Raw genomic sequence first — 27,819 nt, 5'->3', positions numbered from 1 at the left:
AAGACGTCTAATGGAAAGGGGACGGTTGCTAGTGCAAATGCTTTCAGCGGATGTTTTCGTGTTTGGCTAAGAAATTGCAACGTTTAGTCGTGTTGAGACGTTTCTTTGGTTGGAACGCAATTACCTTTCGAGTAAACATTCAAAATTTGCATGTCGTCGTGTTCATACTATCTTGTCGTACGTCGATTTGGGGCCATATTGAGTTCCGATTTGTGCTGCTTCCAATGAGCTTTTAAACTTCACAGATCCCCGAAACTTGATTTCATGGTGTATTGTTGTCGTTCTTTATACATGCCCGTCTACTGTAAACATTTTTAATCATATCTCGGGACTCCGGCAACCAAAGGCAACCAAACTTCGGAATAATGCACAGAATTGTCAGCCAACAAAACGTGTTTAAAGCTCGTATTTTTGGGACGTCATGTCAATTCTGACTGGTCGGTTTGATATCCCTTGCAGCGAAGCATCCGGCATGTCACGTTGCACAGACCACGCAACATCACTTCTCACCATGGTGGTGGCCGCAATCACAGTTGGCTGACCACAACGCTAGCCATGCTGCACGCGTGGTCACCAAACGAAAAAAAAACAGTTTTCAACACGCTAGCAGCAGGGTGATACTTTTATAACCACAACCATAGACAAGTGGAGAAAATATATTTTCCAAGCAGATTTTTTTGTCAATTTTGGTTTGATGAAATAATTGAAATCTTATTTCAAAGCAACAACCACAAATAAAAAAAAACTTTTCTAGTTTCAATGAGTTTTTCATGAAAAAAATATTTTCAATTTTAAATAATTCAAACAATGTTGTATTTTTGTCTGTTTTACTAGCACATAAGGGTACACCATTGGAGAGTCCTTATTTCTGCTTTATTTAGCGACTAGCGAGGCCTGATTTATACAAAACAACCCCCTTTGGTCCGCGGCAGGACTCTGACTTTCCAAGTGGCCGGCCGTCGGTGTGGTGGCCCGGCCATTGACCTGGATAAACAAGGCACGGTCCCATTCTTTCACGTGAAAACCACGAAAAAGTCATGCTGCTGTGGCTTTTGAGGTATTCAGGACATGAGCTAAATTTTTAAGAAAAAAAAGTTTTGAATATTTGGTCAATTGGTTGTTGAAGAAGGGCGAACATTTCCATTTGAAAGTTCAAATTGCTGGATTACTTTCAATCTTCAATGTCGCTCCGGTCAAAACTGGACCGAGTTAAATTGCTTAAGATTTTTTACGCTCCATTCAAATTAAAGTGTTTAAAGAAAATAAAATTCCTGAAAGTCCATTCCAGACACCATACAAACTTGTGGACGTTTGATTGGCCCCGAAATAGAATATCCTCGTTTTTGCAAATCAGGGGCACCAAAATCAACAAAAAAAGTAAGGCTTTCCACCCCCGAAGGATAGTTCTTTTTTTGCTGTTAGTACTGATGGCGTCGCGACGCTATTAGCCACCAGACGGAGGCTTGAAAGTAGCACTTTTATTGAATGTGTGTGTGTGGGTGGGTTGAACACAATTTTGGTGTAATGGAGCCAAGTTAAGGGGATTTGTGGGTGGTCGAAGTTAAGGGGTGCTACCGGATTGAGCGCGAATCGATATCAATGAAATGTTTTTTTTTTTTTTTGAAAAAAGGGTTCCACATAATGAGTTTTGATTGGGGTTGAGGAAAAATCAATTTCTTTTTACAGCAAAGCACAGTTCATCGTAAATACTCCTTCCTTGTCTCTAAAATCAAACTACTACAAAATCCAAATCTACTTCCAGATTTACTCCAAAAATTCACAAATTCCAGTTGAACATCAGATGATAGAAATGATCTTGCAAAGTACTAAAAAGTAATGTTGCAATGACTAAAAATCAACAAAACTTCGCTGCAAGATAACTTTTTTTAAAAAAAGCTATCTTGTAGCGATGCTTTTTCAAGAAATCACCGAATCTGCAAGATAACTTCAGTTCGATTTCTGTAAGATAACGTCAGTTCAATTTCTGAAAGAAAACTTGCTGCAATATTAGGTTGTATTTGAAGTTATCCTGCAGAAAGATATCTTACAAAAATGTATCTGAAGTAATCCTGTAGAAAGTAATTTCACAAATATCAAGCTGAATTCATCTTACAAAAATGTTTTTTTTTTGAAATTTTTTTTGAAATTAAATATGTCTTTATTGAACATTCTTATAATAATTACATTTCTTTTACATGATAAGTGGTATGGCCTAATGCTCTTCATCTTTGTTGTATTTTTCGTTTGATTATTAACTGATCACATTTATTTTATTTACTTCAAATTGTTTTACATTATTGCATTGAATTGAATACATTTGGGTAAAAAAGAAAAAAAATCACTTTAACAACTAATCCTAACTTAAAACTAAAAAGCAAATTCATTGAAATATTCAAAATCATTAGAACGAGTAAACTACGAACTGTATTTTAAGATAAATCCTCCAAGCGTTCTTACTTGTTCCGCACGAGTTTTGCAACCACGCAGTGTTGTTGTCATCTCGATGAAAATGTTAAGAAGTTCTTGTGGTGAAAACAGGTCACTACTGCCTTCACCCGTTGATGTTGGTTGGTTTTCCCTCGGTTTCTGACTGAAGCCTGGAGGTGTTGTATTCTCTGCAACTCTTTGCCGCTGATTCAACGGCAATGGCTGCAGATTTGGAACCACTCGAACAGATCCCGCTCCACGTGACGCCAAAGCAGGAAAATCCACGTCAGTGTATGCTGGTGGTGTTTTGCGACGATTTGGTTGGTGCCTCGTCGTCGCTTGGTGCCGAATTTTTACAAACTCAGCTCGTTTTGGGCAGCTTCGATTCTTGGTAGAATGGTCGCCGTCGCAATTGAAGCATTTCGCTTCGATGTTCTCGTTGATTGTTTCGCAAGCTTGAGTTTTGTGCTCACCTCCGCAGGTTGCACAACGACTCTTGATGAAACAGTTCCTTCCACCATGTCCAAACTGCAAGCAGTTCGAACACTGTGTCACGTCACGGTGCACTGGACGATAACGTTCCCAAGACACGATGATGTTGAAAATTGCCCGAACTGCTTTCAGCTCAGACGGCGTTGTCGATCCTTTCTCGAGATGAACCAGGTACAGTTGATCACGATATTTGATGTCCTTGTTGTGTCTCGTCATCTTGAAGACTTCGATCACGTTCAACTTAAGAGTTTTGAGCTCTTCTTTCAGTACACTCACATCCATGTCGTACAGGCCTCGGAGGACCTGTTTCATGGGGCGTTTACCTGGATCGTCATGGCTGTAGTACTCAATCTTTGTGTTGTTCAGGAAATCCCGAACGTAGTTGTAATCCTTTCTGGTAGGTAGCAGAATTTTGAGTCCATCAGCACACAAGCGAATGGAAGCTCGTAAAGCACCAGATTTGATAAACCCAGTCAGCCACTTTCGCACCGAATCCGATGACGATGTTTTCACAAAAATGGGTGGCAACTTTTCCCGTCGTTCAAATTCTTCCTTCTCGCTCACGTCCACAGGGAGGGTAGCGAACTGGTTTCCAGACGAATTTTGAGCGTCCTTGCTCAAACTGCCTGGCTTTGCAGGTAGCGCTTCGGCATTCTTTAGCTTCTTCAAATCTGCCGATCCTGCTGGTGAGGACCGCCTCTTTTTCTTGCCCTGAGGCATTTTTGCACTTTTTAAGCACTTTTTTGGTTTGTGAGGGACGCACGTCTGACTCGCTTCTCTGCTGATCGCAGACTCCTTACAAAAATGTTCAAGAAGTTATCTTGTACAAAGTTATCCTACAAAAATGAACCGAAAGTTATCTTGGAGAAAGTTATCTAAAAAATCAAGCTAAACTTATCTTACAAAAATGTACCGGAAGTTATCTTGCAGAAAGTTATCTCACAAAAAAATGAGCAGGATAACTTCTGTACTTAAAAGTAATCTTGCAGTTATGTTTTTTTAAATGTTTAGTTTTAGGCAAGATATCTTCTGTCATCTCTAAATGACAGCTCAACGCTGTCGTGCTATATTGTCGTACGCCACTTGTTGCCGTTCTGAGAAAAACGCGTTTTAATGTTTGACCTTGAATAAACAAAAACGAGAGCACGCAATGTTAACAATAACAAACACGTTTTGTTTGGTTGCCATTCTGTGCATTGCCCCGAAGTTTGGTTGAATTTGGTTGCCGGAGTCCCGAGTTATAATTGAAAATGTTTACGGTAGTCGAGCTCGTACCTGTGTCAAACGCGTTCTGACCTGAAATCCCTTTGGCCAATTGTCGCACTTACATCAATTTTCAGGCTGTGTCAAGATAGCACGACAAGATTGAAACTTCTTTCATATGAAAAGTGACAACAATGCACGGAGTTTTTCCGTTTTTATTGAATATCTCGGGATTGAAATCGAATTTTGGGGATTTGTGAAGGTTGTGATTGTGAACTGCACAAAATGGCGTTCTTAACTAAATTAAGCATAAGCATAAGCATAGGTGCCCACCCGCAGTTGCTACTCCGTTATTGACCAGGACCTCCAGAAGTTACATCCACGAGCCGTGAAAGATAAGTGGGTGCTATCTTTCCTCGCTTCGCAACTTCTCAAAGGCCCCTATCATGCTGATCAATACCGGCGCCGGCCACGACCAGTGGTAGAGTCACGGGGAAGTGGATGGGAATGTTAGTCCGATACTTGAGTGATAGAGACCGCCCAATCGACTGCTTCTCCGACAAAGTATCACATGAGTTTTGAGGGGGTTAGTAGATGGGTATGAGGTCAGGATTCACGAGTGGCAGTGATGTGACCATGAGCATTTTGTTTATCGGTTGAAATTTTAAATCTTAGGCAGCCGGCTGCGGAAAGATAAATAATTGATTATTTAAAAAGTTTGTTTTAATCGAACGCGTGCCAACCGAGCGGTAGTGCTATGGGCTGGACTTATCAGTATATTTTTACTGTTGGTACAATTAAGATAACGCGAGCAAATGTCAAAAATAGTAGATGAGTTAATACTAAAGCTGCCAGTTGGAATAAATTATTACGATCAACGAATATAAACGAAAAGCAAACAGGAAACCACGTAACCGATTGTAATGAAATTAAAACAATAACTTAAACGAACTTAACCGGCGGCGTGCCTTCCTATCAACGATGATAAAAGAAGGACTTATAAATTTAAAATATAAAAAGACTCCAAAAAATACGTTGCATAGTAACCGCGAAGTCCCGCTACTCACAATCGAATCCGAAAGATAGCTATCTAGAATTTTAAATATAGTATTAATTCGACCGCGATCCTCCAGAAATTCTTCGTCGGCGTGCCTTCCGATCAACGGTGATGTAAGAAGGGCTTTATTCATTAAAATGATTTTATATCCTAAGCCTTAAAACATATTCGTCGGCGTGCCTTCCGATCATCGATGATATAGAAAGGACTTAATCCAGCAATACGACTTGCTTGTCTCGAAAAAAAAAGAATTCAGATCGTTTCTATCGAAAATTATGTAAAGAGAACAAAAATAAACTCATTGGCCAACGAACGCGCGAACTAAAAATAAAGAAAAAAGAAGAAGAAGAAGAAGAAGACCAATCACCCCATGCACACAAACAACGACACAAAAGAGATGAAAACAACACGAATCAGAAGAAATCCAATCACCCCATGTACACAAATAGCGACACAAAAGAGATGGAAAATAACACGAAAAAACAGGACTGCGCGTCCACACAGGCACCGCACTACTAAAATGGCGTTCTTAACTAAATTTGGCACAAAATGCACGTACGCTATTCATTATTCACTAGTTTGTCATTTTTGGAGAAGTTCACGACTTTGACTTTTAAAAATATTTAAGCAATATCTCGACGTGGACGTATTTTTTTGTCGTACGTCATTATGTCGTAAATTTAGTTTTCTTGTAAGTAAGTTGTTTTCAATCAAATTGAGACGATTAGAAAATTATTAAATCACGAAATGTAAGCAAACATAAGTTTTATTTATATCTACACAAAAAGTGAAAAAAATCCTTAAATGTTGTGTTCAAGAATTTGTGAGAAATATATTCTGACAATTATAAAGACATTTCCAATAACACATTTATGATTCAACTGGTGCAAACGGAGCATAGCGTGACGTTGAATGCTAAACACATGTTCACCTCTGACCGTTCGTTCGTTTGATGAGTCAGCAGCGATGGCAGCATCCAACGTCACCAAAAGTACCAGCTCGTATAAAAGCAAAGTCCGGACCGTTTCGTGTTGAGTCATAAATCGTCCCACTTTATGGTATCGACTGAAGTTGTGGCATTTTCTTTCTTTTTCGCTTTTCCCGAAATCGCAGTCTGCGCGAGAGGGTGAGGAGTGATGATTTTTATGTTTTTGTTTTTCTCAACTCTTCACGCGACCTTCACTGGAGGTTTTTGGGGTATACTTAAAAGTCGCAATTTTAACGAGAATTGACATTTTGCTAATTGATCTACCGTTTTCAAGGGGGGGAATTTTCTCCCACGAACTCTGAAGAAAATTAACATTATCATCACCATCACTTTCTCCGTAATGAGTAGATGTTTACTCAAAGTTATACCTTTACACAAAACCAAGCAACAGATTAGCACGTAGTCTGCAGGAAAATTACAAGTCGTTAGAAGAAACTCCCCAGCACAGCTCGTAAGTTCCACTTTCCACCGATGTCCTTTGGACTAGATTTCGCCTCTCTCCAGCAGCGGGTCGGGCAATGTTGAGGCACAAAAACCTAATTGATGCCATTCGGTAGTAAAACTAATTTCCCCTCATCAAAACAAGAGTGGAAAAACAGAAGGAAAGCGGTCAACTTATAGAGCCTCACACTTGTAAGTTCGAGCAGCCAAGTTTGTTGACCCACATCAAATTAAGCAGTAGAACTGGAATGGAAATGAAAAAGTTGCTGTGCCGAATTCGACCCCAGCGATTTTTGGCTTTGTGGTGTGACAGAACAAATGTATTTCATGATAAATAACTGGGTAAATTTTTGTTGATTTGCACACTGCAAATGCAAATTCTTATAATCATAACATTTACATTTTGAGTTTTTTTTTAATTTGATTTTAATAGAAGATTCCTTCCATCGGATGAGGAAGTAAAATGTCGGTCCCGGCCTTGGTTGTTAGGCCGTTAAGTCATTCCAGGTGTAGGAGTCGTCTCCATGCCATAAGTACAAACAACACACCAAACCAAGCCTACTCCGGTGGAATCGCTGGCGGCGGTTCGACTCACAATCCAAAGGTCGTCAGTTCAAACATTGGGGTGGAAGGTTCCTTGGAGTAAAAGAGGTTTGGGTGCTCTCCCCATTCAAGCCTTCGGACTCCTAGATTCGAGCAGAAACTTGCAATAGAGACCACAAAAGACCCGGGGGTCGTTAATGTGGATGGTTTGATTTTTTTTTGATTTTGAGAAGATTTTCGACCCAATAACAGGACCTTGTGATTGACATAAACTTTGAAAATATGCAACGGCCTTTTTATTGGCGCGGTGGTTAGCGGTGGTTAGCGGTGGTTAGGCTTCGGCTGCCGATCCTTAAGATGCTACGGGGCGCGGGTTAGATTCCCACCTTATCCTCCTGGCCTTCTATCGGATGGGGAAGTAAAACGTCGGTCCATTTGCGTTAAAGAGGTTTTGGGTGACTCACCACACATAACCTTCTGACACCTAGAAATGAGCAGAAACTTGCAACAGAGCCCACAAAAGACCCGGGGGTCGTTAAAGTGGATTGCTTTTTTTATTATTTAAAAAATCGGTTTGATCATTATTTTTTTAAAACAACTGCACTCTTGTTTTGACATAAAAAGTAGTTTTTTTAGGTAAATAAACGGTCAAAGTTAATCCCAGAAAAATACATTATTTTTTAACGTTGGCTAAGGCACATGAAACATGCAAATTTATTGAACCCAAGGTTTAAAAAAATAATAATTCTGGTTTTCAATGGTTTTTGAAGATTCAAAAATGGTGAATTTATAAATTGAAGCTGAGCAACTCTCTACGAAATCGGCCGATTTCGGCAAAGTTGTAGGTATTGTTGAGGACTATTGAGAAAAAATAGGTACACGGAAAAAATTGCAGATTTTTTAATCAATTTTTTTCACTAAAGCTCAATATCCCAAAATACGTATTTTTTTACTTTCGAGATTTTTTGATATGTTTTAGGGGACAAAAATCCGCAACTTTTTTGCCATAGAAAAACATGGTCAAAAAATCTGCCGCCGAGTTATGAATTTTTGAAAAAAATAGTGATTTTTGGAAAAAAATCAAAGTTTCATGCAAAAATAAATTTGACATTATTTTTTAATGCAAATTTGAATTTGCAATCGAAAAGTACTTTGCGCATTCCTGACGCATTTATTTTCCTCATCGGCGCCAACCTGGCTATTGCGAGCTTTGGGAGCGTTCTTTTATTACGTAACGCAGTAGGGGGGAGGGGGGGTCGGAGGCCGTGTTACGCTCCATACAATATTTTTAAAATTTGTATGGAAATTTTGTTACGAGGGGGGGAGGGGGTCTAAAAGTCCGATTTTCCGCGTTACGTAATAAAAGAACGCTCCCTTTATGCTCGGCTCGAGTACGGCCAACCAAGCTAAGCTAAGCTAAAAGTACTTAACAGATTTTTTGATAAAGGGCTCCTTTTTCAAGATACAGCCACCGCAAGTTTATTTCAGCAAAATATTTGCAGTTTTTCAATTTTTATAAATAGTGACCATGAGTGATCATTTCTAAAAATATTTTTTTTTGAAAAGTCCATAAAATTTGCTATAAAATTGTGTAAGAGACATTGAAGATTGGACCTCGAGTTGCTGTGATAGAGCCGCTTTAAGAAAAAGAAACGCGAAAATTTAAGTTTTCTAAATCTCACCAAAACAACTCACCATTTTCTAATGACGATATCTCAGCAACTAATGGTCCAATTTTCAATGTTATTACATGAAACATTTTCAAATCTTTTCGAAAAAATTATTTTTTTGAAATTTTTTAAATCAAGACTAACATTTAAAAGCGCCAAACATTGAATATTACGCCCATTTAAAATGCTAGCCTTGATTTAAAATTTTTCAAAACTTTCGATGGGTTGTTTTGGTGCGATTTAGATAACTTCAATTTTCGTGTTTCTTTTTCTTAAAGCGGTTCTATCTCAGCAACCCGAGGTCCAATCTTCAATGTCACTTAGACAATTTTATAGCAAATTTTCTGAACATAAAAAAAATAGAAATAGTTTTTGAACTATTTTTAAAAATCGAAAAACAGTCAATAATTCGCTAAAATCAAACTTTCGGTGGCTATAATATTATCTTTAAAATTATCTTGATATTATCTTGAAAACGGAGCCCTTTATCAAAAAATCTGTAAAGTACTTTTCGATTGCAAATTCAATTTTGCATTAAAAAATAATATCAAATTTGTTTTTGCATGAAACTTCATTTTTTTTTCAAAAATCACTATTTTCTCAAAAAATTATAACTCGGCGGCAGATTTTTTGACCATGTTTCTCTATGACTCAAAAGTTGCGGATTTTTGTCCCCTAAAACATATCAAGAAATCTTGAAAATAAAAAAATACGTATTTTGGAAAATGGAACTTTAGTGAAAAAAAAAAATTGATTAAAAATCTGCGATTTTTTCCGTGTACCTATTTGTTTGTCAATAGTCCTCAACAATACCTACAACTTTGCCGAAGACACCAAATTGATCAGAATATTCACTCAAAAGTTACAGCTGTTTGAATATTTACATACTATTTTTGTATGGGCAGCAGCCAAAATTGTATCAAGACTTGTATGAGTGAACCAATGACGCAAAATAGCTTATTTGGTCATAGGGAAGGCCCCCACAAAGTTTGAGCCAAATCAAAAAATAAAAATAAAATCCATTTCCGGGTTTCTCCTATCTTTTCGAAGTATTAATTTCAATAACGTGAATAATTATCTAAAAACTAGAACATTTTTATCGCTTTTGAAAGTCCACAATTCTGCTCAAACAAATTTCCAAAAAGAGGAGAGCTTTTGTCCACACAATTCGCAGAGCAAATATGTGTTCTTAAACCGAGTAGGGGTCGGCATAAAAACCCTGATCACTCTGCGACAGACGACATGTGGCCAAGGCACGAGCTCGCACAACAAAGCCTGACAAAATGGTAGACAAACCGGGGGCCACTTCAGCCAACATCGCATGCTCTTTATTCTTGATTTTAATGCAGAATCTCCTCGCATGAATATGTTCTCGTGTAGAGATGGTTTGGTTTAAATTTAATATAAATTTTTATTTGAATTCATCATTTGTTTTTTTTAATTCTTCATAAAATACCCAAAATGTTTGATTTCAAAATATCAAACAAAAAGCTTTTTAAATTATAAATGAAAGTAGTTGAAAGCTAAACGTTGTATACATAGTCACTGATAAAAACAAGAAAACAACCAACTCAACTTGTGGAATGATTATCGTTAAAGTTGCATTTGATTGAATTTGTACAATTTAATAGTCCGCATTGAATGTAAGGATTTAGCACCCAACCAAAGAACCCAGAAAACTTTAGTACTGGTATGTTAAAAATTGTTTCGATTGATCTGACCATCTCTACCTCCCTAGTCTGTGCCATCCCACGTGTTTGTCCATCTATCAATGTCATTTTAGCACACATATTGTGTGTACCCTCCCCTCTAGAACCAGCAAAAGACAAACACACTCTCGTAACGAGCTTCTCTTCATAAAAAGGTGACATTTGGCTCAAATTCCAAGCGAAAGAACCGTCACTCCTGAAGCGCCCCCTCCGGAAGCTGTTGGCTGGTTTTGCAATCGCATATGAACGATCGATTAATACGTCCGAGGACTCCGGCCGTGACAAAAGGTCAAGGTCATCGGAACACCACCCTCAACCCGGTGGATGTTTGCCAGGTCATGTGACTCTATAGTGCAGCACAATGTGTGTCATCCATCAGGAGGGGGGGCATATGTTAACAAAGTTTTTGTTCTCCATCCTGATTCAATTAGCAAAAGGGAAGTGTGGACGTTGATGGGACTTTACAGTGTACTTTGTGGAAAGTTGCACCAACATGTGACCATGTATGAAAACTGCACAAAACAGAGTTTTTCATTCGAAACTTTTCTTAAATAACACACGCAACAATTGAATTTTTTCAAACATGAAAATAAATGAAATCTTCAAAAAATTAATCTTAGACTCATTCGATAGCTTAGAGCTAATCTCCAAGCAAACTTTTTACATCCATATCAAACAAATAGAACTGTTCAACATATCCCTGCTTATCCCACTTTAACCGTAACACTGTCTGGAACCCAGCTCAATTCGGCACAGCCACCGACTGGCCGACAATTCCAGCGACGAGACGCAGAAAATCTCTCCTTAATCTCGCTATAATTAAGTTTGCGATAGACATTGCGTTGCATGTTATTTATTTATGTATATTGTCCTTTCTGTCGGTAGACTCTAACTGAGTCTTTTTGGCGGTTCATCCAACTCAAAGTTGATTCAAGTTTCTCGATTAAATTTTGATGACTCCTGTTGGTGAGATTTTGTTCGTTGGAAGTTGTTTCATTATTTAGCAGGGTTCCCAGCTGAAAACTACTAAATAATGCACCAACGACGAGACCTGGAATGTCAAATTTTGCAACGAAAAAGCCCTTCTTATTACCCGTGTCAAACTCCAAAACCGAATCAAAAAGTATTACTTTTCAATACAGTTGCTTAACTACAAATTTTGAACTTTTCAGCATTCAAAAAGGCTTGAATACTAGTTTACGCAACAAGTTACAAAAATAAGTATTTATCTGCACGAGCCGTACATTTCTCCTACGAGATCCACCCTCTGAATTGAAATTTTAGTTCAAATGTCCATGCCATGTGTTTGGCCAGTTCACCATTCAAATGTTTTTATTGGTGGGTTGTACAATCCCGTTGCAAAAACAATCGCTTAACTGCCACCAAATCAGTAAAATAACTGATTAAAGTTACTTCGTCCAACTCGGAGAATGGCTCTATATACAGTCCATTTGACACTTCTACAAATTGTGACAGTGTGTGTGCACTTTTCACAAGTTACAGTCTTTCTTGCATATTACGGGCTTGTTGTTTGGCTACGCAACAAATGTTGGATTATATTCAAAACTCGTAAAGAATGATATAAATCATATTCAAGCTAATTATGCACGTAATGCAAGTGAAATCAATCATTCTAATGTTGATTAGTGGCTTAAAGCATCACAATGATTTAGCACGTTTGTCGACCGAATTTGTGCGGCTGTACTGTACGAGCTGGGGCTGAACCGTACGTCAAAAAAGTTCGCCACATGCTTTGAGCTTTCAACCAATCAGAAGGTAGGCCGAAAATATGCACAAAGAAGGTCGTATGCTAGGAGCAGTATCCCCAAAATAGAGACAAAAAAGTTTTTAGTTTCTCGGGCTTATACAGAAACATAAGGTGTTTTCGTCAAAAATGTGAGCATTAGCATTAAAAAACCAACTTATTCATGTAATACAAGCAAAGCTGCCTATAGCTGCCTTTGAGAATACATCAAATTAAAAGTGCGCTCGGCTTAGTAGGCCCAAAATAGGGACAAATACTTTAGATCCACAACGGACTCGCAAAACATAATTTTTACAGCTAGTTGCTTGCACATTTTTTCCCAATTTCACTTCCGAATACGATTATTTCCAGCATAATTCAATAAAATAAATGTTTCCCCGATTTAGATGCAATAAGTATATTCACCTTTCAAAACAAAAAAAAATTAAAAATTTTACTTTTTGTTAGGTGCTGAAAAGTTGAACTTTTCAGCACACATTTCAGTGTTGAAAAGTTGAACTTTTCAGCACTGACATTGAAAGGTATTGATTTTCCATTTTGTTAGCTTTGGTAGAAAAAAGTAAGCCGTTTCGTCGCTCGAGAATGACTCAGGTCAACTGAGTACACTTTTGGACTCGACCTTCACCGATTTGGAAAAAAAACATGGAGGGAACGTTCATCTATCGATAGTTAACAGAAATCCCAAGTTTGGTGTTGATTGGAACATCCCTCTATTTTTGGCACCGCCATCTATTTTGACGATATTCTAAAAAACTTTTTTTCATTTAATCATAACTTTGCAAATACTTCAGCAAAAGACTTTCTACAGGTTGCATTTCTTAGAAAATTGTCCAAGGAATTCGATAAAAATAAAATTTTAATCCTTAAATGCCCACTTATATTAAATTTTAACGTTTTATGTATTAAAATTCTGTTTTGATCCATTGCTTATATTTTGATTTGTTTTATTATATCTCCATCGTGTTCCCCGGACAATTTTACATAATAATCAATGTACACTTCAAACTAAAATGAACTATTGGCGAGATACAGCGATTTTACTGAAAAAAGTTTGATTTTGCGCTGCACTCTGTTCTATGAATTCAAATCAGAAATAAGTTTCTCACATATAAAAACCGAACTATGCGGAATTCATCCCTTTTTGTTGAAAAGTACACCATGTAATTCCGAGAGCTGCGCAAAATCAAACTTTTTCAGTAAAATCGCTGTACCTCGCCAATAGTTCATTTTAGTTTGAGGTCTACATTGATTATTACGTAAAATTGTCCGGGGAACGCGATGGTGATAAAATAAATCAAATCAAAATATAAGCAATAGGTCAAAACTGAATTTCAATACTTAAAACGTTAAAATATAATATTAGTGGGCATTAAAGGTTTAAAATTTTATTTTTATCGAATTCCTTGGACAATTTTCTATGAAATGAAACCTGTAGAAAGTTTTTTGCTAAAGTATTTGCAAAGTTATGATTAAAATAAAAAAAGTTTTTTAGAAAAACGTCAAAATAGATGGCGGTGCCAAAAATAGAGGGATGGTCCAATCAGGACCAAACTTGGGATTTCTGTTAACTATCGATAGATGAACGTTCCCTTCATGTTTGTTCCAAATCGGTGAAGGTAGAGTCCAAAAGTGTACTCAGTTGACCTGAGTCATTCTCGAGCGACGAAACGGCCTACTTTTTCTACCAAAACTAACAAAATGGAAAATTAATACCTTTCAATATCAGTGCTGAAAAGTATATTTTTTTGCATTTCCGTCGTGAAATTACTTACTTTTCCTGTCATTCTTGAAAGACGACATTTCAGCACTTGTTTTGAAAAGTAATACTTTTCCACATTGTTTTGATTTAAACGGTGGATTGGATAAATATACGACTCGTGCTGAAAAAATCTCCTTTTTGCAACTTGTTGCATAAACTACTATTGTGAGATTTGTTTTTGTTTTGTTTTTGAAAATATCTTCTTGGTAATTTGTGTGGATAAACCCAAACCCACGAACACAACTTTTTTTTTTAAACCAATTAGTTCAGAACTTGAAGAAACTTGAATCCCCAATCAGCCAAAAAACTGCTGCGCACATCGAGAAGAAGCATTATTCGCAATATTTCCACTGGGGGTTACAAGAACGAAGATAAAGCATATCATAATATGTCCCCTGCCCCCTCCTCACCACTTCAACAGCATAGAAAGGCAATAAAACCCGTCTGGCACAGGCCAAGGACGGGTGCTTGGCATTCCACTGCAGCACGAAATACCTGCCCACGTGCTTGCGAGTTCCAAAAGATTGGCAAAACAAATAAAAATAAACGATGATCCTACCGGGGAAAACTTCTTCAAATGTTTTGATTTGATTAGGGCAGTTCGTGTTGCATTAGGGAAATTTTTCCTGAGAAGTCGAATCATTGGACATCAGTATCAGACCAGTAATCCGATTGTCTATGTCACGACTTTTGCGCATCAGGTATTCAAGCGCATCCAATTAAGCTTGGCGCAGCGATTTGCCTTATCAGAGCAGTTTATCTGCGCAATATATTGAATCGATTTCGACAATGTAATTGATGGGATTCCTTCGAGGAAGTGATTAAAGCATCGTTTGCTGAGTATCTCCTGGGATTCATTTGAGTAATGAAAATGAAATCAAAAATAATACATAGAAATAAAATCGACAGAAAGTTCTCAGCGAAGAGCTTTCCACTCCTAAACAAACTCCCAAGCAATATTTTTGCAAGGAAATTTCAATTTCTAGAAAGCTTGAATCGTTTAGCAAACAGCATCCCAAGGATCCCATCACTACGTTCAAGTTGAGGAAACAGAAGAGCAGGCACCCTTCTTCTTCTTCTTCTTCATTCAAATGCACAAACAATCGGAAGTGAGTGAATGGAGTAGGACAAAGAGAAACCGAGTGTCATCATCTAAGTGGACAGAAGATTCCAAGTGGGTTTGGTATTGTTCTGTACAGATATGATAGCAGCTTGAAAAAAAGAACAGCAATTTTTGCAATTGTTGCTTGTACTCTTGCGGGGTATCATCTGGATGAAATCATTTGTGTTAAATAGGGTATAACCAATACAAGGATTTTTTAAATAAAAATATTTTTGGGTGTAACTGAAAAATAATTTAAAAAAATGTGGTATTGGCCTGAAAATACAGAAATATTTTCAAATATTATTCTCAAAAAACATTATACCCTACTGAAAATTGTGCAAGCATTTCACTCCACATATTTCCAATGTCTGTGGCCTCCAACATTGTCCCCTCAGTCCCGTCAGCGGAAGTTCAGAGCTCTGGCTGCTTTTCCTGTGGTGGCTGTGAATGTGACAAGACGCGTCGTCGCGCGGACTACATTCTTGAGATTAAAATAACAGATTCTCATTCCACTTTGGCGGCGGCCGCCAGAGGGAGTATGTGCAGCAACTTACACTCAATTTATGTTCGCCTATGCAACGCCCGACGGATGGAATGCAAATTTTGTGGGGGTAACATTTCAAAAGTGCCTATGAGTTGTGAAGAGATTTTGAAATACTGTGATTACGACTTTTTGATATGTTAGGACCGAAATGAGTATGTAAATCTACGTTGTGACATTCCGAAATCAGTGCAGCTAAATTGATGGTAATTTACGAGATTTAACAGTTTAAGCCTGTGTGCAATAAGAATAATTTACTGAGCTCTGTGGTGTTTCGTCTATCTGTTTTTAAGAGGCAGAAATTCACAAACCCACAAAGAAACTGCTTTCCGAATTCAACACTTCAGCTTGAAATGATTTAGTTCGCGAAAAGAGACGTTTCCACAGCAGGAGCAAAGACCTCTAATTTTGCTTCGCCTGCCAATTTTATTTTCTGCCCCAAACAGATTGCCTTTTTCCCTTGGTGCTGAATAATTGATGCAATAAACGGCGCACAGGTCAGGTTTGGTCATGTACTGGACCGGAAAATGCTGCTGCTGGTGGTTTGTGAGAAAGGAAAGTTTTCGCTCTCGATGGGAGTTTAAAGTTGAGTCGTTCTTTTGAAGAAAATATTTCGATAGGATAAATTTGGTTGAAACTTTGTTCGTAAATAACATCTTGCTTTCCTGATTCTAAAATATCTCCGTTGGTTGAAGATTCTAAAGAATGAAACAATACATATGTAACAAACATGTAATCATGTAATTTTTAGATGTTAGCGGACAAATACAAACTGTTTGTTTTAAATATAGTTTTATCATGAAATGTGAATTTTGGCAAACTTTATTTTCTGAACTATACAAAATAAACTTTTCTATGTATTACCTCAATAATTCAATGACAAAATCATGCAAACGGTAGATCTCAGTTTGACTGTCAAAAAATGTATTTTGTAAAAAATATATATATTTTCTTAAAATTTTTAAAATGACGGTAAACATTTTAAAATAAACTTTTTAGGTCTTACGCAATTTAATGTTTGGACAAGAAAAGTCAAAGCTTTCGCCAAATCAAAAATATAAAAAAACCAGATACAAAAGTTTGCCTATCCTGTCCTTCCAAGAAAATTTTACTATAAATTTCATCTTCTTTCATTGAAGGGTCCTGATTTTCGGTTCAAAAGTCAGATCTCACTGAAGCGCGTAACCATTCGTGGGCGAAAACAACTCACTTGGACTTGGACGACTTTTTCAAAAATCTGTATCTTTTGTAGGAATTTTTTGATCGATTTGGTGTCTTCGGCAAAGTTGTAGGTATGGATAAGGACTACACTGAAAAAAATGATACACGATAAAGAAAATTGTGTGATTTTTTATTTAACTTTTTGTCACTAAAACTTGATTTGCTAAAAACACTATTTTTAGTTTTTTTCATTTTTTGATATGTTTTATAGGACATCAAATGCCAACTTTTCAGAAATGTCCAGGTTATGCAAAAAATCTCATTTTTTAATCAATACAGATTTTTTCAAAAAATCGAAATATCGGTCGCAAAAATTTTTCAACTTCATTTTTCGATGTAAAATCAAATTTGCAATAAAAAAATACTTCAGTGAAATTTGATAAAGTGCACCGTTTTCAAGTAAAAGCCATTTTTAGGTAACTTTTTTTGAAAATAGTCGCAGTTTTTCATTTTTTTAAATTAGTGCACATGTTTGCCCAATTTTAAAAACAATATTTTTGAAAAGCTGAGGAAGTTCTCTATATTTGGCTTATTTGAATTTTGTTGATACGATGCTTAGTTGCTGAGATATTGTCATGCAAAGGTTTGAAAACATGAAATTGATGTTTTCCAAGTCTCACCCAAACAACCCACCATTTTCTATCGTCGATATCTCAGCAACTAATGGTCCAATTCACAATGTTAAAATATGAAACATGCGTTAAATTTTCCTATCTTTTCGAAAACAATATTTTCAAAAAAATTAAATCAAGACTAAGATTTCAACCTTTTAAAATATTAGTCTTGGTTTAAAAAATTTTGAAAATATTTTTTTCGTTGAGATCGGAAAATTTCAAAAATGGCTTTAACTTGAAAACGGTGCACTTTATCCAAATTTCACTGATGTACTGTAAATTTGATTTTACATCGAAAAATGAAGTTGATAAATTTTGAAAAACTGTGACTATTTTCAAAACAGTTACCTAAAAATGGCTTAACTTGAAAACGGTGTACTTTATCAAAATTTCACTGGTGTACTTTTTGATTGCAAATTTGATTTTTCATCGAAAAATGGAATAGAAATTTTTTTACAACCAATATTTCAATTTTGAGAAAAAAAAAACAGTAATAATTAAAAATAAGATTTTTTTGCCCATTCTGAAAATTTCTGAAGAGTTGGCATTTGATGTTCTCTAAAACATATCAAAAAATTTAAAAAATTAAAAATAGTTTTTTTTTTAAATCAAGTTTTAGTGACAAAAAAAAACATTTTTTTTAACTGTATATCATTTTTTTTTTCAGTGTAGTACTGTAGTCCGTATCCATACCTACAACTTTGCCGAAGACAGCAAATCGATCAAAAAAATCCTTCAAAAGATACAGATTTTTTAATTTTCATGCATCGTTTTTGTATGGACAGCTGCCAAATTTGTATGAAAAATTATATGGACAAACTATTGATGCAAAATGGCTTCTTTGGGCATACCGAAGGCACCAAAAAAGTTTCAGTCGGATTAAAAAAAACAAAAATTAAAATTGAAGAAAAAATACCGATTTTGTAGAAACCTGTGTTATCAAGAAAATTGCAAAATGTTTTTGATAACAATAATTTTAATAAATGAGCAATACAAAGCCTATCGCAGACTATTTTGAGTCAGCATTGAGCGATAGAGCGCAATCAGGCTCTCTGAGCCATTTGCTGTAGGGGAGAGTGGGGAGACTTGATCCCCGGGGACACTTGATCCCAAGTCTGTATCTCGTCAGCATGTGGGTAAAACAATTAGCTTGGTTCTAGAAATTTGTGCGAAATTTACTAAAACTCATTGTAGAAAACAGAGAAAAAAATTAAAAAACATTTAGATGGATTACACACATTTTTCTAAAAAGTTCTGCAAAAAGCCTTCAAGAGATCTTTTTTCTTTATTTTAATATGTATAGAATACACTAAAAAATATTCAAAACATTTTTTTATACATGAATTGTTTGATAAACTTATCAACTAGGAAGCCCTTACGCATTTAACGTTAAATTTATTGGCATACTATTTTCACAATCAATTATTTAAAAAAGTGCGTTTAGGGAGACTTGATCCCTGAATTTTTACAGTCACTGGAATCAGTCTCAAGATTAATTAAATGGGCTGGGTTTTCGTACATAGTTTCCTTTAGTATAGTTGTAGATAACTTACTGCAGTTTGAACAATTTTTCAAAAGTTTTGTAAAAAAAAATTACCAGCTATATAAACATGCTCAATTTTGGTCTAAAACAGAATATTTTAAGTTTTTAAGCATTTTAAATACTAAACTTGTTAAATTTTGAACACAAACGTATACGTTTTATATGAAATTGCTATTACTTATAGAAAATTAAAAGTTTGGATGTATAAGAAACATTTTGTTTAAGGTTTCTTCAAAATGTTGAAAGGGGGATCAAGTTACCCCTAACGTTTTGAAAATGCCGGTTTCAAATATTTTTTTATAACGCTTGGCATGATGCGAAGAGTTCATCTGATGAAATACCCTTATCAGGCAAACATATTTGAATGTTTAAGCTTTCAATTCATGCAAAAAGTTCATAGTTTTATGAGAAATTGACAAAGTTATGTGCGATACAAAAAAAGAGGACCAAGTCTCCCCACTCTCCCCTACTAATCGATTCGAGTGAGAGGGAGAGTAAAAGAGAGAGTATTCATTAGCGTTTGGTGTTGAAGTGACAAACGATACACAGAACGCAGTACTGGACACATTTTAAATGACAAGCAAAATCAAATTTTGATAACTGAAATATCAGCAACGATTGCTGAATCTTCAACAAATGATCTGTTAAACTGCCACAAGAAAATTACTGAATTTTCAGCAAAATAATTTGACGTTTCTTTTGCTGAAATTTCAGTTGTTTTGCCAACCATTTTACTAAAAATTCAATAATTTATCTGTCAATGTGACAAATATCAGTTAACTGAGAATACAGTAAAATCTTAATTACTGAATCGTTTACTGAAATTTCAGTAGATGAAAATTCAGTAAAACTTTACTGACTTTCAGCACTTTTTTTTAGATGTGCCACTCAACCGATTATCTCCGGCTGTTTCCTTGACGTGAACCAGTGGAGGTATCATCTTCCTCTGTCCAACAAGTGCTCACGTTTTATCTCAATTACACTGTAAAGTAGAATGACACAACACTCCCTTTTGCTCGGATACAGATAAATGCCTCCGATTGTTAGCATTGTTGGAAACAAGCCACTCGTTTCAATAAATCGCAATCCTTGGAGAATAAGCCGATTTGCGAAATGAACTTGCAAGAAACAGCGCGAGTTAAATTGCTTTTGACATTTGGACTTTCTTTCATTCTTCCAAGTGGATTTATTACCCAGCCAAGTCCCCGTTGTAAGATGTAATACACTCAAACCCCGATGGTTTGACACTAACTGTTGTCAAACGAACGGGGTCACTTTTTAGTTTGACACCCCTTTTACACGGACTTCACACACACTACCAAACGCTTGTTTTGATAGTGTTCGTGAGCGCCGTGTAAAAAGTGACAGTTCGTCACTTTTTAGTTTGACTTTGACCAACCAACGGGGTACAAACCGAAAAAGTGTCAAACGAAAAAGTGACCAACCACCGGGGGTTGAGTGTATGTATTCTATTCTGCAAGCTCACCTTCTCACGTGCCGTGGTGCCGTTTAGGAAGCTGCTTCAAATCCGTCAAAACACGCGCTGCAACAAACTCGACGTGACATCCACCAGAAACACGCAGTTTTTCACCGTCCAAAAAAGAAGCCGCGCGCCTCAGTTATGACTGAGCTTCAATTAGCGAAATTGATTTGCCGCCGCAACTTTGTGTCCGCGCGACCATTCGCCATGACGGACGCTTCTTGGCTATCACTTTTCGTTTTTTTATTTTACTGATTTTGTTTGGTTTGTACGGATGGTCGGTTGCGGCTCATTCAGTCATCCAAAGCACAACACTTCTTGGGTAATTCTCTGCAAAAAAGTGAGTTTTTTTGTGATGTTTTTTTATTGTTTGTTTATATTGAATTATTATGATCATTGATCATGTTCTTTTTAAATAATTTTCTAACAATTTAAATTACTCAATGACTCTGGGAACTTTTTTTAAGAGACAACTTGGAATAAAAATAGGTAGGCTTGTACAGCACCAATTTTATTAAAAGTTTTTTGAAAAAAAAACCCTGAATTCCACATATTAATGCTTATTTTCGAATAATTTAACCATGAAGAATAGACCGTAAAAAATGAAAAATACAATGATATTATAAATATATTGTTTTTTTTTTTTAGTTTTAAGTCTTTTTTTCTAACCAGTTTAAACTGCATTGTACAAGATTTTTTCATCAAATATTGTAGCATTAATGTATTTTTGGCCCCCGAAGAAAAATAAAAAACAGCTTTCAATATTTTTGAAGATTTGCTTGCTTGTGGCATCAAGTTAAAATAAACCAGCTTTACTAAATATTTTCACGTGTTTCTTAAGAATTGTGGTGTGTTTAGATACTTTTTTACTGATTTTAATAGAAAAAATGTATTTTTGAAATTGTTGCAACAATTGATGAATACTGCATATGAGCAATTCTAATAAAAATGGTCGAAATCGGCCGATTTCGTAGAGAGTTGCTCATATCCTATATGGTCATTATAAAAGTAAAAAAAGAGAGTACTTCATAAATTAAGGCAAAAATTACAACATACTCATCCTAATTTGAATTAATTACGTTATCCGGTGTCATTCAAAACCTTAGTTTTCCTATTTGCTTTGAGTGTGTAGGATTGTTGGTCAATCTTTTAACTTTTTCTAAGACGCTTTCAGATCACTTCGGAAAAACATTTAAATTTCAAGACATTAATTATTTTGAACTATACCAATATTGCTATTCTTCATTTTCAAAGAAAATTAAAGATTAGAAAAATGCAGAAAAACTCTTATTTCAAGGTTTTTTTATAATTGTCAAATTTTCAATGAAATTTGATTGTATTTTGCTATAGTTCTAAACTTGTTTGGTCTCACAAGAGTGGCAATTAGTTGTTTAAGGGTCATTATAGTTTAGAGATTTAGTTTATAGTTAGTTTATAGTTTAGTTTATAGTTAATAGGTGTAATATGTGTAACATTTAATCTTACAATAAAAAAGCTTTGTACAATTTTAAGACGCTGAACTGAGTCACTATTTCAAGTCTTCTTTTTCAAAGTAAGTTTCGGATTAAAAAAACAGAAAAACTATAAAAGCCACATGAAATTTAATCTTTTTTTGATGGAGTTAATGAGAAAAAAAATATTGTTTTCTTAAACAAGGGTTGGTAAATTATCCAGTCTGATTAAATAGTATTTTTTAAATAAAAGTTGAGAAAAAAAAAACTTTCGTACGATAAGCAAAATTAAAATATTGCGGTGATTCGAAATTTTTCCCACCTCCTTCAAATTCTCCCAAAAAATTAAATGGAAAAAAGTTAAAAAAAATCTAAATTATTTTTGAAAGAAAACCTTGTTCTCAAAGAACGTTTAGTTTTTTAATTATGTATTTTCGTGACGAAATATCGGAAAGTAATTCCAACTTTGAGAGTAAAATTGTTTTCATTTATTGAAGTTTTGCATTTTTTCACGGTAGTTTAACTGTTATAACGCATAAGAATCATTGTGATAGTTTAAGTTTCAAAACTTTCAAAATTGTTCTTGGAATTTGAACTATAATATTTTTTTTCATAAAACGTCATAACAATCAATGATTTTTTTAATTTTTCATATCATGTAATCGATATTTGTTTTGAGAGTTTTGATATATATAGTTTCAATCTTGGTTTCAATTCATCTTTTTAAAACAGGATTCAATTCAAATACAGCTTCATTTATAGTTAAAATGATCAGCAGATTCAGTCAATAACAAACAAAAAAAACAACAATTCTTAATCCGTTTTCCCAAAGAATCGGTCCCCTTTACTTGATTCAAGGCGCGAAACTGCTGCTGCTCCGAATTCCTTCACCACTCTAAAACTGCTGCTCCTCTGCCCATATTAGTTTCGCTTTTGGCTCTGTGTTTTTGTTTTCTTCTTGTTGCTTCTTGTTGCTCTGCTAACAACGACTACTCCTTCTCACACGTTCAGATCCACAAACTCAGTGTACCGCGAAACTAACATGCGAACACCGACATCACACAAACAGAACTCCCTCCTTCTCTCTCTTCGAAGCGAAACTCAGAGTTGAATATTTCATTGACGATCCAAGGACTTTCGCTCTCAATAATTGATCACCGCACACAAACACACACTTTCGAGGGATGAGGCGACACCGTCAACGGGAAGACTCCCACACGTAACGATGGGATTCTCACCACTCATTCGCGACTAATCTTCAATCCTTGAAACTTTACTCATTAGTCTTCCACGCGTGGTGGCGCACGATATTGCACGTGTGCAACGTGTTGTTATTACTCGCCCCCCTTAAACACTGTGACTAATTGGAGCGTCCGACTAAGGACAAACTAAATCGTTCAACTTTATTCCTCAACCAAAAGACGATCCCCGTTTGCACCGGTTTGCAGCCAAACGGTGACTGAGCCCTCCCGTCCGTAATCGGGCGGAGGAAAATCGCATCGACTAGGGCAGGCTTATCGCTGCTACTAAATCTCTCTCAGCCAGTCCGGCGGTACTAAAGTCTTGGTATGGCACTCGTTGCGTCGCGACGACGTCTCGCCGTCGTGCGCTCTCGCGCGCGGTTGCTCGTCTTCTTCAGCGAGGCCGCCGTTGAACAAAGAGAGAGAGAAAGAGATTTTTTTGCTGAAGAGAGCGAGTTGGTTGGAAACAGAGAGAGTGAGTTACCACGTGAGAAAAAGTGTGAGGAACAGCTGTTTGGTTGGGAAATTTTGGGAAAGGGTGAAGTTGGAGTGTTAAATTTTAAAGAATGAAAACTAACGTTTATTTCCAGACTCGATTATCCGAAGCCTCGATTATCGTAAGTTTTAATTATCCGAACATAGACTAATAAAAGACTAACCACTTCGAACAATTTTTTCAAAAAAATATGACTCATGTGCTCTGAACCGCGTGAACCACTTTGGACCGCATCGGCTCGCCCCCCGTATGACAGATTTGCTTGGCACTGGGACGGGACGGCTGGATAGAGTCTTCTTTTTGAGTGTTTACGTTTGTATTCTTCTTCTGTTTTTTTGCATTTGTGTTCGAAAACAAATATCAAGCAATCTGTGATTCAGATAGCTTGACAATTCAAATTTTCTTGATGATGTTTTTCAACTCAGTGCTCAAGCATGCGAAATGACTTTTTCTTTGGTTGAAGTGTTGTTTAGTTTTTCCTCGCAGATTTTTTTTTTTAATTTGGCTGTTAAAATTTGCGTGGGTGGAGAATCCTGAGTTTATGTTCCATCGTTTTACGGTGGATCCGTTCATAAGGAGCTGCAGGATACAAATTACTTGAAATGGTTGGCAAATCAAAGATGAGTAAAAAAATGTTCACTTCTTCAATTTTTTATGTGTTTTTTATGAAAGATTTTTAATTTTCATTTGGATGTGAAAAATGCAATACGATTTAAATGCGTTTTCTTACTTCAATCTAAAAAAAATCCTAAAGAGCTTGCAAGTCATTAAATGGGAGGTGAGATTTTTTTTTCTTAGATCTGCTCCTGTCGTTGTCCCGTTACGCAAAGGAAGTAAATAAATCTTTCCCAGTTCCCCAAAGAGGAGCACGTCGAATTCAACGGCAGTTTTTACTCAACTTTAAAGAAAGTTAACATTCCATAAGTCGCACGCCCTAAGGTGTCAGAATCGAATGAAATGGATAATGAAATTGGATAATCGAATGACCAAAAAATTTTTTTTCGTAGTTTTGGGTTCTGCGACCTTAATTTAGTCAAATTTGAATATTTGATTGCTTTCTGAATTGAAAAATGCATTTTTTCAATTTGTTCAGTAGTCATTTTTCCGCCATTTTGGATTTTAAAATTCTAAATCATTTTAGAGTAGTTTATGACTACCTAGCACTTGAGGCTCTGAAAGGCATCATTCCCGGTCGGCCATTTGGCGGCCATGTTTGTTTTAGAAAAATATTCAAATCTTAATTCAGAATGCTTAATCTAAAAATGGGTATCTCTGTGTAGACTCATACAAAAAAAATGTATGGACAATTGTCCACGAAGGGGGCGGGGGGAGGGGGACAACAGATTCTCAAAAAAGTGTCCACGTGGTTTATGGATGGTCCCTATTTGGCATACGTGCAAAATTGTTCAAGCCACACCTTTAAAAAATAATAGAAAGTAGGTAGGGTAGAGTAGTCATCAATGAGACACGGGGAACAATGATAAAATGGCTCTCACAAGTCGTAGTTTCAACCAATCAGGCTCATAGTTTGGGGAAAGGTGTGTCTACTGGATACACTTCTGCCATAATAGTGGCTTTGGTTGTGGACGCTCCCTTGCAAAGTTATTCATGAATGTTTGATTTTGGGGTGTAAAAGTAAATTATGACTGAAAATTACATTTTCGCTCATTGGCTGCCAATAACACAAAAACTAATATTTCTCCAAATTTCTTTCGTCATTTCATATGGCATGAGTTGGGCTACAATGGCCTTTCATTAGATTTGACCAAAATTAAGAATATACCCAGAATCCAGGGCTGTCTCATTGTTCCCCAATCTTTTCAGCCCATGGGTAACAATGAGACACTTTGATTTTTCTTCATTAAACTTTTCAAAATCTAGGGAAATCTTTCGAAATATGAATTGGAAGTGATTTTCGGCATATTTATTGAGTTTTGACTTCATTTAGCCATAAATATAAAGTTATTTGGTATAAATAAATGGATTTTACTAAATTTATGTACTTTTTAGTATAACTTTTGTTAATTAAAGTTTCAAGTTGGCAAAATTGCTTTAAAATGTTCAATGGAACGATACAAAAACATGATGTTTTACTAGAAAAGTATTGATTTTCGTAGAGTGTCTCATTGTTCCCCACCTGTCTCATTGTTCCTGCCAAGTGCGTCTACAATGAGACAGTTGGATAGCTCTGGCTGTAGAAGTCGGATCGATCTCATATTTTGATCAATGTTAGAACACGTTAACAGAAAGAAAATGCAACAAAAAGCTCATTAAAACATGCTGATGAAAAAAAATAGAAAAATCGTTGAAAGTTGAAAACCAAAAGTGTCTCATTGATGACTACCCTACCCTACGCGAAATATGCTCCTTCATCTGAAAAGTGCGAAACTCGGAAAATAAAAGCTCATTGGCTTTTCATGCTTTATTTGCTTTTTTTTATCTTTAAGTTATTATCTTTTCTTATTCAGTGACTTTCAAAACAATTATTTTTAAATAAAACACAGATGTTTGTTGTAGAATTTCAATGCTAAGTTTTCAATCAAACAGAGTAATTATGGATTTTCAAGTACAGTTCGAGAAAGAAACCTAAGGAAATTCAAAGAACACTTAATCTAGGTCGAATTTGCTTCAAAAATTCGTTACTACAAGATTATCACCTAATACAAATTGCCAGTATGGTTATGTGAATATAACCAACAGTGGCTATGGCAGTGGCAGCAATTAATATTAATGAATGTATCGAGAGCACCTACAAAAAAAGCAAAACATAAAGAAATGACAAACGCCACACTTCATAAGTTGTTCTAGCACAAAACATAGAAAAAGTGCCGGCTTCGAATGTAGGACTAACTTTGTGGGTGGTCAACTCCATTCAATCGATTTGTTTACATCGCTCTTTTACTCGCGCGCACGTTCTTATTCTCTTTTTGCTGAAGAGACCCGATGCTTTCTCTGAGAGTGAGTTCCGGTAGTGAGTAATTCTCTGTGAAATTAAAAGTCGTCTTATCGACTTGAAGTCTTCAACAAAACAAAAATCGTAGAAAAGAGTCAAGTTATGGAGCGTACGCAATCATTTTTGTTAAGTTTGATCGAAAATATCGCACACATCAAAGCACCAAAAACAACAATATTTTTAACAGCCTAATGGTTAAGGGACAACCATCTCCCAAGGATATCAGCTAACAAGAAGTTCATTTTTCTCTGCCACAATCGTTTAGCGCAGTTTGACAACTGGCAACAAAATTGTGCACGATATCAGCACTTTTATCTGCTTCATGCAATTGTTTGTTTACACACCGCTTTCTTCCTGACGAGTGTCGTCGGTCGATTTATGAGGCCACATCGTTAGTGTCGAGGATGCATTTCAAGTGCAGCACGCGATGGAATGCATTATTGCATCGAATCTGCAGCCTCAGGGAATTTGCAATGTCCCCAAATCCATGATGTACAACCCGTTGTCACTGTTAATTATGACTGTATGGTCGTAGAGTAGCACGAAATTGTAATCTCGTGGTCGGGCGAGATATTTTGAGACCGGCTTTTGCGGTAATGTTGTGGATAATAAATTTCGGCGGAAGTATTTGCGCAACAATGAGTTCATGTTTGTTTTGCTCGGTGATAACGAGTTGTACAAGGCGAAAATATTTGGTAGTTGAAGCTATTCTTGTTTTATAAATTTGAATAAATATGAACTGCAATAAACTGCATGAAGGGTTTACTTTACGCTCGATTATCTGTGAAGTTTCGTTAAGGAGGTACATTTGATTGAAAATTTAACTTTTACTTTAAAAATATGCAAAAAAAAGTTTGCTTGACATTTCTACCTAAACAAATATTTCTTCAAAAATTATTGCGACGTTTAAAATAAAACAAGATTTTGGGAATTCAACTTCAAGCAGGATAAACTGTTTGTTCACACTTTGTTAGCATGAAATGTTCAGAACGATTTGCTTATCTTTTTGCTAAATGGATCACCCTAATGCAATGCTGCTTAATCTTCCCTCAGAATTGAGTCAAATGGTTGAATGTTGAATTGGTCAAATTGAGGATTTTTACTTGTTATAGTCCTGGAT

The 27,819-nt window shown here is 36.1% G+C and overlaps 1 protein-coding gene across 1 annotated transcript in view; it reads right to left on the bottom strand.

Moving 5' to 3' along the window:
- The window catches only part of LOC120413947 (uncharacterized), a 132,307-nt gene that overhangs the window by 87,606 nt on the left and 16,882 nt on the right, over positions 1 to 27,819 (bottom strand). The window lies entirely within an intron of this gene.

The sequence above is a fragment of the Culex pipiens genome, chromosome 3 (genome assembly GCF_016801865.2).
Source record: "Culex pipiens pallens isolate TS chromosome 3, TS_CPP_V2, whole genome shotgun sequence".
In the NCBI taxonomy this organism is placed as follows: domain Eukaryota; kingdom Metazoa; phylum Arthropoda; class Insecta; order Diptera; family Culicidae; genus Culex; species Culex pipiens.
This window is presented reverse-complemented; position numbering and strand designations above follow the sequence as displayed.